Source organism: Salmo salar, chromosome ssa23, assembly GCF_905237065.1.
Source record: "Salmo salar chromosome ssa23, Ssal_v3.1, whole genome shotgun sequence".
NCBI classification, from domain to species: domain Eukaryota; kingdom Metazoa; phylum Chordata; class Actinopteri; order Salmoniformes; family Salmonidae; genus Salmo; species Salmo salar.
The window spans coordinates 24,168,308-24,178,770 of record NC_059464.1 but is presented as its reverse complement, the minus strand read 5'-3'; positions in this window follow the sequence as shown (position 1 = coordinate 24,178,770).

Sequence of the window (10,463 nt, the reverse complement as noted above, 5' to 3'; positions counted from 1 at the left end):
ATGGAATTAAACTGAAATAGATTTTTTTTACTGAATACAATATTAATTTGATTCCGTTTCAAATCACGAAATACAAGTTCAATTTGTAAATTCAATGATAAAATCTTAATATTAATTCAAAATTATGGAATTCAAATACAATTTTTGTTTGCAATTAAATCGCTCCATACTGTCACGGTGAGCACTACTGGTGGAGAAGTCAGGTGCAGGAGAGCAGAGAGTTGTGAACAGGCACACACTTTATTTGGGCAGAGGCAATAAAACAGACAAACGCCACTGCATCAAAACCTCCAGCCAAAGGATAAAGTGCAAGGCGCGAAACAGTCACAAAAAAATGAGCAAATGTTACAATAAACAACCTTCGTGAAATACCACGGAAATAACGGGAAAAAACCCAGCCTGGCGCGTACACACGAAACACGTAACAAATACAATTTTACACAAAGACAAAGAATAAATACATGCAGTGTGATCAGTGTGATCAGTGGCGGTTCTAGACCATTTCAACTGCACAGAAATTCGAACTGTCTCCACCAACCATGCGTCATTCAGGACATGCACTGTGCAGCTGGGTGAGGTGGGTTTGCCTTTGCTGCTGGATACTGGCGCTGCGGTGTCATTGCTCAACCTTGCCACTTACTACAAGTTTTTCAGTCACCTACCACTCCAACAGCCCTCCACTGCCCTGTGTGGGTACGGTAGATCCAAGATAGACATTGTAGGCACCCTCCAGGTCCCAGTACACTACGGCACCAAGCATCTGCCATCATTCACATTTCATGTTGCAAAGCGGGGTGCCAACCTCTTGGGCCTCGACCTCTTCACAGGCTTGGGATTCACACTGAGAGATGACAGTGTGTCAGCTATCCACCAGGTTACCTGCACATGGCAACAGAACTGGCCAACTCTGTTTGATGGACTGGGCTGCCTCACAGCCTTTACTCACAGGCCCCTAGTGAATCCGGAAGTGACCCCAGTCATGCAGCCCCTGCGGCGCATTCCCTTTGCACTGCGTGATGACGTCACAAAAGATCTCCAGGCACAGTTGGATGCAGGCATCATTGAGCCAGTCAACGCTGCCCCCTGGATTTCAAACTTAGTCATTGCAACCAAAAAGTCAGGTGGAATCCGGACCTGCGTGGATCTCCGTGCTATGAACAAGGCCGTTGTCCCGGATAAGTACCCCTTGCCTACAGCTGAGGAGCTGACCGCACAATTCCATGGCTCCACGACCTTCACGAAGCTTGACCTTCGTCAGGGTTATCTTCAGGTACCCCTCCATGCAGCTAGCAGAGATCTCACTACCTTTGTCACACATGCTGGCGTGTTCAGATATACACGCATGCCTTTTGGACTTAGCTCCGCCCCCAGCTGCTTCCAGAAGGTGATGAGCACCATCCTCGCTGGAATACCTGGGGTGGCGGTCTATCTGGATGACATCGTGGTCCACGGCCCTGACCTCCACATCCATGATTATCGACTCCACAGAGTATTCAGCGCTCTACTGCAGAACAACCTGACCCTTAACGGTGGAAAGTGCACCTTTGCAGCTCCAGCCGTCGAGTTTGTGGGGTTCCGCCTGTCGGCCAAAGGCATCGCCCCACTCATGTCGAACATTGAAGCTGTCCACAGGATCCCGGAACCGACCTCAGCCTCTCAGGTGGCATCATTCTTGGGCATGACAGCTTACTACCTCCGGTTTCTGCCCCACTACTCCCAGACCACAGCGCCCCTTCACCAGCTCCTCAAGAAGGATGAGCCATGGGCCTGGACGGCAGCCTGCTCAGACGCGGTCCGCTCACTGAAGAGCCAGCTCACCACAGCCCCAGTCTTGGCTCACTTTGACCCCGTCTGCCCCACCATTGTCACATGTGACGCCTCAGCTGGAGCACTAGGAGCTGTCCTCTCACAGCTGCAGAATGGCATTGAGAGGCCCGTCGCCTTCGCCTCAAGGGCCCTGAGCCCCACAGAACAACGGTACTCTGTGGGCGAACGAGAAGCACTGGCCTGTGTCTGGGCGTGCGAAAGGTGGCACCTCTATGGCCATCTGTTCACGCTCCGAACCGACCACCAGTCCCTCACACCGCTACTGTCGGCATCAGGAACTGGCCACAAGCCACTTCGGCTGCACAGATGGGCCGACCGCCTCAGACAGTACGACTATCAGCTGAAGTTCACTCCAGGGAGGGATAACGTGGTGGCAGACCTCCTCTCACGCTCCTTTGACGCTCCTACTCCGACCGTCTTGCCAGACGACAACGAAACAGAGCTCGTACAAATGCTTTACGCTCCTCTTCAGTCAGTCGTCTCACTGGAGGAGCTGAAGCAAGCATCGGAACAGGATCCCACACTGTCTACCCTGCGCACCTACATATGCACTGGATGGCCAGCACACGTGCCGGAAGAGCTGGCGACTTTCGCCAGGGTGAAGCACGAACTGTCTTGCTGGGAAGAAGTCTGTGTCTCTCGAGGGTTTTGCACTGTGGTCCCAAGTGGTCTGCGTGCGCGTGTTCTATCCATGGCGCACGAGGGGCACTTGGGCATAGTGAAGGTCAAACAGCGATGTCGAGACCTTGTGTTGTGGCCAGGCATCGACCACGACATTGAAGCCCTGGTCAGGGATTGTGCTGCATGCCTCCTCAGTGGGAAAACAGGACATGACGCCCCACCCCCCCTGCAGCCTCTCGCATGGCCGTCCCGCCCCTGGGAGCACATCCAACTGGACATCTGTTGCGAGATCCATGGTCACGCAGTCCCTCACCATCAGCGCTTCCTGGTGGTGGTGTATGACCTCCACTCTAAGTGGCCAGAAGTGGTTCCTGTCGGAACTGTCACAGCACAGGCCATCGTGGACATCCTAGACAGCCTGTTCACAAGGTGGGGCCTGCCCCTCACCCTTACCACGGACAATGGGCCCCAGCTAATCTCTGCCGAGTACTCCTCATATCTCAGCAACAAGGGAATCAAACACATCCGCACGGCCTACTACAACCCACAAGCTAACGGAGGGGTGGAACGCTTCAACCAAACGCTGAAGAACGGCATCAGAGTGCACCTGGTCCAGGGGTGCACGTTCCAAACTGCTTTGAATCAAACGCTAATGCACTACAGAGCAAGCAAACACACAACAACACAGGTCTCCCCGGCATCCCTCATGCTAGGTCGTGAGATGGAACTGCCACTGGACAGACTCAGAACACAGAGAGTTGCAGAACCGGCGACTAGGTGCACCCAAGAAAAGCAGGCAGTGACCAGGCACCAAAGAGCAATGAAACAGCGTTTTGACAAGGCACACAGGGTGAAGAAGTCGATCATCCAAGTGTCTGACTGGGTCCGAGCCCGACGGCCTCAGCGGTGCAACAAAATGGCCTCATTCTGGTCGGACCCCTTGCAGGTCAGTCGACAACTGGGGCCCGCCACATTCATGTTGAGCAATGGATCACGCTGGCACGCCAGCCGCCTCAGAAAAGTCCCTGCCCCTCAAGGAATACGAATGCACACAGAACAGACATGCAGGCCAGAGACGCCACCGGATGGACCTCCCCCACCACTACCACCCGAGCCCCAGCCTCTGTGGGCTCCCCAAGGGCCAGAGCCACAAGCGGTGGCGGTTGAAGAAAGGCCTATGCGGGCACGAACTCGCCCTGCTCATCTGGGGGACTACTTAACCTCTTTTCATTCTTAGGCTCCGGTAGGTGTCTTAGTCATCCTCCAGGTTAATGGACTGAGCTGGCTAGTTTGGAGAGTCCTTCCGTTTAAGGGTTCATGTTTTATTTCTTACAGGTATCACTCTAGGTTCTTGCCCTATGGACATTTTTATATATGGTACCAGTCCCTGGTTTTGGAAAGGGGGGGGAAATGTTATGTATGGTACGACGTGCTGTACGTCATACCGTACGTTGTTATGGTTTACGACAGTGTGCTGCTTTACGGATGAATGGGTTGAACAACAGAGTGATGTACAATGTGAAACTGTGCAGATGTGCGTTCTTCTACAGCTAGGCTAGATATAACATTAGACGTTATTGTTGTCATATCATTTTCTTCACTGCATTGCAGGCATTAGCAGGCAAAAGACCATGCTCATAATCATCATCGTTGCCACTGTCTAATAACGGATGTAAAAAAAGAACGACAGCAAAAATGTGTTATAAAAATGATTTCATACTCCACATTTAGGGGGGCCACAAGGGGGTCCAACATTGTTGTCACAGGGGCACTGGCCCCCCCTGTCCCCCCCAGAACCGCTAGTGAGTGTGTTTAGGGAATCAAAACCAGGTGTGCAGGGAACAAGACAAAACAAGTGGAACAATGGAAAAATGGAGCGGCGATGGCTAGAACAAGGAGAGGAGCCGACTTCGGCGGAAGTCGTGACACATACATTTTAACCTAATGACAATAAGGGATGAAGAGGCAATCATGTGATGCATGAGTCATTCATTTAATTATTAACCAAAATATACAGCTGTCTAGCTTTCCTTTCTATAAAGAAAAGAGCGCTTGACTCTGAGGACATTTATACAGACAGAGGTGGGAGGTTGGGTAAGCAACTTACTACTGCAGATTTACTAAATGTTTTCCAGTCCAATTATAGATTATCTCAATATATGTACTGTACACATACAGTGTTTCCCTGCTTTTTACACCCTTGAACAGAGTATTTATTTCCCTGTTATATTATACATCCACCTAAATATATACTGACAAAAGCACATATAACAGTGTTGTACAGGTCGCGGAGGAACATGCAATTTTCTTGGGGGTTATGAGTGTGAGAAGGTCAGTTCTGGTGAAGGAAATTCTACTCCAAAATGAAGAAAAATAAAATGGTCCATATTATCAGGCAGGTGTGCTATTTAGCAATAAGCATGGTTGGTTTGGTTAGGTCAGGGTGTGACTAGGGTGGGTACTCTAGTTTTGTATTTCTATGTTGGCCTGGTATGGTTCCCAATCAGAGACAGCTATCTATCGTTGTCTCTGACTGGGGATCATATTTAGGCAGCCTTTTCCCACCTGTTTGTTGTGGGATCTTGCCTATGTATAGTTGCCTGCAAGCACTACATTGGCTTCACGTTTCATTTTGCTCTTTATTGTTTTCTGTGTGTTTCACTCGAATAAAGATGATGAAACCATTCCACGCTGCACCTTGGTCCGATCATTACAACAAAGTTCGTGACAGGTAATGTGACTATGCATAGATAATAAACAGTAGCAGCAGTGTAAAAATGGGGGGGGGTCAATGCAAATAGTCCGGGTAGCTATTTGGTTAGCTGTTCAAGAGTGTTATGGCTTGGGGGTAGAAGCTCTTAAGAAGCCTTTTGGACCTAGACTTGGCGCTCCATTACCGCTTGCCGTGCGGTAGCAGAGAGAGCAGTCTATGACTAGGGTGGCTGGAGTCTTTGCCAATTTTTAGGGCCTTCCTCTGACACCGCCTGGAATAGAGGTCCTAGATGGCAGGAAGCTTGGCTCCAGTGATGTACTGGGCCGTACGCACTACCCTCTGTAGTGCCTTGTGGTCGGAGGCCGAGCAGTTGCCATACCAGGTGGTGATGCAACCACTCAGGATGCTCTTGATGGTGCGGCTGTATAACTTTTTGGGGATCTGAGGACCCATGCCAAATCTTTTCAGTCTCCTGAGGGGGAATAGGTGTTGTCGTGCCCTTTTCACGACTGTCATGGTGTGTTTGGACCATGATAGTTAGTTGGTGATGTGGACACCAAGGAACTTGAAGCTCTCAACCTGCTCCACTATAGCCCTGTCGATGAGAATGGGGGCGTACTCGGCCCTCCTTTTCCTGTAGTACACGATCTCCTTTGTCTTGATCACGTTGAGGGAGAGGTTATAATCCTGTCACCACACTGACAGGTCTCTGACCTCCTCCGTATAGGCTGTCTCATCGTTGTCGGTGATCAGGCCTACCACTGTTGTGTCGTCTGCAAACTTAATGATGGTGTTGAAGTCGTGTGTGTGACCATGCAGTCATGGGTGAACAAGGAGTACAGGAGGGAACTGAGCACACACCCCTGAGGGGCCCCCGTGTTGAGGATCAGCGTGGCAGATGTATTGTTACCTACCCTTACCACCTGGGGCCGGCCTGTCAGGAAGTCCAGGATCCAGTTGCAGAGGGAGGTGTTTTGTCCCAGGGTCCTTAGCTTATTGATGATCTTTGAGGGCACTATGGTGTTGGACGCTGAGCTGTTGTCAATGAATAGCATTCTCACGTAGGTGTTCCTTTTGTCCAGGTGGTAAAGGGCAGTGTGGATCTGTTTGGGCGGTATGCAAATTGAGTGGGTCTAGGGTTTCTGGGATAATGGTGTTGATGTGAGCCATGACCAGCCTTTCAAATCACTTCATGGCTACAGATGTGAGTGCTATGGGTCTGTAGTCATTTAGGCAGGATACCTTGGTGTTCTTGGGCACAGGGACTATGGTGCTCTGCTTGAAAGATGTTGGAATTACAGACTCGGTCAGGGACAGGTTGATAATATCAGTGAAGACAACTTGCCAGTTGTTCAGCGCATGCTCGGAGTACACATCCTGGTAATCCGTTTGGCCCTGCAGCCTTGTGAATGTTGACCAGTTTAAAGGTCTTACTCACAACGGCTACGGAGAGTGTGATCAAACAGTCATCCAGAACAGCTGGTACTTTAATGCATGCTTCAGTGTTGCTTGCCTCGACGCACGCATAGAAGTAATTTAGCTCGTCTGGTAGGCTCGTGTCATTGGGCAGCTCAAGGCTGTGCTTCCCTTTGTAGACGGTAATAGTTTGCAAGCCCTGCCACATCCGACGAGCATCAGAGCCCGTGTAGTAGTATTCAATCTTAGTCCTGTTTTGACACTTTGCCCTCCGACGAACCATCAAACAGGCAGAGCGGGATTTCTTATAAGAGTCCGGGTTAGAGTCCCGTACCTTGAAAGTGGCAGCTCTACCCTTTAGCTCAGTGAGGATGTGGCCTGTAATCCATCGCTTCTGGTTTGGGTATGTACGTATGGTCACTGTGGGGATGACGTAATTGATGCCAGTGACTGATGTGGTGTACTCCTCAATGCCATCGGTAGAATCCCAGAACATATTCCAGTCTGTGCTTGCAAAACAGCCCTGTAGCTTAGCATCTGCGTCATCTGAGCATAGCATCGCATGATTTAGCCCAACTGATGCAGCATAGTGGCTATAAATAAATAGTCTGAGGGTTACCCGTCTGCATTTACCCCCATTGGGATAATCATTAGCTAGATCACAAACTCTGAAGTCTAAACATTAGGCTAGTTATAGCAACATATTGATGACTTGAATGTCCCCAAAAAACATTTCACTGACACAGCCAACCAAGGATACACTGTAGTTATAATGTAGGCCTACAGTGTTACATTTAGCCCCGCTCTTACCTATGAGTCGGTGCCTGCTAGCGCGCATAAACCCTCCCACTTAGCATTAACAACTTATTTTTCTGGTCCTGTCCAGACCGACCATCTTTTTTGGTATTTTTTTGATCCAGACCGGCCTTGATTTCAACATCCAAGGATGTCGATTTTTGGTCCGGACCGGACCAAATCTAAATCAATCAGATGTCTATATTTGGCTCAGATTTGGTCCGGTCTGGACCATCTTGGATTTCAACGTCCACAGACGTCCGTACCGGCCTATATTTGCCCAAAGTAAACATGCACGTCTATAATTGTGTCACGTCCTGACCAGCAGAGGGAGTAATTGTATTAGTTTTGGTCAGGACGTGGCAGAGGGTTTGTGTTTTGTATGTATTTCTATGTTCTGTCTAGTTTAGTTTTTCTATGTTTAGGTTTGGGTGTTGGACTCTCAATTGGCGGCAGGTGTTTCTAGTTGCCTCTGATTGAGAGTCCTATATATAGGTGTGTGTTTGGTTTGGGTTTTTGTGGGTAGTTGTATTTGCACTGCTGTTTGTTTAGCCTGCAAAGCTGTTAGCTGTCGTTCTGTTTCTTGTTTTTTCCTGTTACTCACTTTAAATAATAATATTAAAGTATGAGTATTCAGGTACCCGCTGCGCCTTGGTCTCATCTCTTCGACAGCCGTTACAAATTGGTTTAGATTTGGTCTGGTCCAGCCTTGATTTGGCCCAAACATAGACATATATAGTTGGTTCAGATTGGTTTCTGTTCAGACCAAATTTAAACCAATCATGTACATCCATGTTTCACAAGTTTGGACAGCACAGTACAGTACAGTAAAGCACAGCAGAGTACAGTACATTACAGTCCACAGTACAGTAAAGAAAAGTAGATTATAGTACAGTCAATGCAATGCAGGGGAGCACAGTATTGATGTGTTGTAGTGATGTGATGTTCAAACTTGTGCAACAGCCTAGATGTCTATGATTTGTTCAGATTTGGATCTGGTCCGCACCGACCAATTGTGTAGTTGTTTGGGGTAGGAGCTCATTACAATAATACCCAGCATGTTGTGCAAGGATTTGTTTTTCACCGTTACATTTTGTTCATTCAGCAGACACTTTTATTCAGAGCAACTTAGTCGTCAGTGTATTCAACTAAGGTACAGTTGAAGTCGGAAGTTTACATACACCTTAGCCAAATACATTAAACTCATGTTTTCACAATTCCTGACATTTAATCCTTGTAAAAATCTTAGGTCAGTTGGGATCACCAATGTCACGCCCTGACCTGAGAGAGACGTTTTTCTCTGTTTAGTTAGGTCAGGGTGTGATATGGGGTGGGCATTCTATGTATTTTATTTCCATGTTTTGGCCGGGTATGGTTTCCAATCAGAGGAAGCTGTCTATCGTTGTTGTCTCTGATTGGGAGCCATACTTAGGCAGCCTTTTCCCACCTGGGTAGTGGGTAGTTATTTTCAGTTTTTGTTATTCTGTGACCTGACGGAACTGTTTGGCTGTTTTCGGTTTGTTTCTTTGTTATAGTGTTTTCATTGTCTAAATAAATATAATGAACACTCACCACGCTGCGATTTGGTCCCCTCCTTTCGACAGCCATAACAACCAATTCATTTTAAGAATATGAAATGTCAGAATAATAGTAGAGAGAATGACTTATTTCAGCTTTTATTTATTTCATCACATTCCCAGAGGGTCATAAGTTTACATACGCTCAATTAGTATTTGGTAGCATTGCCTTTAAATTGTTTAACTTGGGTCAAACGTTTCGGGTAGCCTTCCACAAGCTTCCCACTATAAATTGGGTGAATTTTGGCCCATTCCTCCTGACAGGGCTGGTGTAACTGAGTCAGGTTTGTAGGCCTCCCTGCTCCCACACGCTTTTTCAGTTCTGACCACAAATTTTCTATGGGATTGAGGTCAGGGCTTTGTGATGGCCACTCCAATACCTTGACTTTGTTGTACTTATGCCATTTTTCCACAACTTTGGAAATATGCTTGGCGTCATTGTCTATTTGGAAGACCCATTTGCGACCAAGCTGTAACTTCCTGACTGATGTCTTGAGATGTTGCTTCAATATCTCCACATAATTCTCCTTTCTCATGAAGCCATCTATTTTGTGAAGTGCACCCGTCCCTCCTGCAGCAAAGCACCCCCACAACATGATGCTGCCACCCCCATGCTTCATGGTTGGGAAGGTGTTCTTCAGCTTGCAAGCATCCCCCTTTTTCCTCCAAACGTAACAATGGTCATTATTGCCAAACAGTTCTATTTTTGTTTCATCAGACCAGAGGACATTTCTCCAAAAAGTACGATCTTTGTCCCCATGTGCAGTTGCAAACCGTAGTCTGGCTTTTTTTATGGCGGTTTTGGAGCAGTGGCTTCTTCCTTGCTGAGCGGACTTTCAGGTTATGTCGATATAGGACTCGTTTTACTGTGAATGTAGATACTTTTGTACCTGTTTCCTCCAGCATCTTCACAAGGTCCTTTGCTGTTGTTCTGGGATTGATTTGCACTTTTCACACCAAAGTACGTTCATCTCTAGGAGACAGAACGCGTCTCCTTCCTGAGCGGTATGACGACTGCGTGGTCCCATGGTGTATATACTTGCATACTATTGTTTGTACAGATGAACGGGGTATCTTTCAGGCATTTGGAAATTGCTCCCAAGGATGAACCAGACTTGTGGAGGTCAAAAAATAAAATTCTGAGGTCTTGGCTGATTTTCTTTTGATTTTCCCATGAGGTCAAGCAATGAGGCACTGAGTTTGAAGGTAGGCCTTGAAATACATCCCCAGGTACACCTCCAGTTGACTCAAATTATGTCAATTAGCCTATCAGAAGCTTCTAAAGCCATGACATAATTTTCTGGAATTTTCCAAGCTGTTTAAAGGCACAGTCAACTTAGTGTATGTTAACATCTGACCCACTAGAATTGTGATACAGTGAATTATAAGTGAAATAATCTGTCTGTAAACAATTGTTGCAAAAATTACTTGTCATGCATAAAGTAGATGTCCTAACCGACTTGCCAAAACTATAGTTTGTGAACAAGAAATTTGTGGAGTGGTTGAAAAACAAG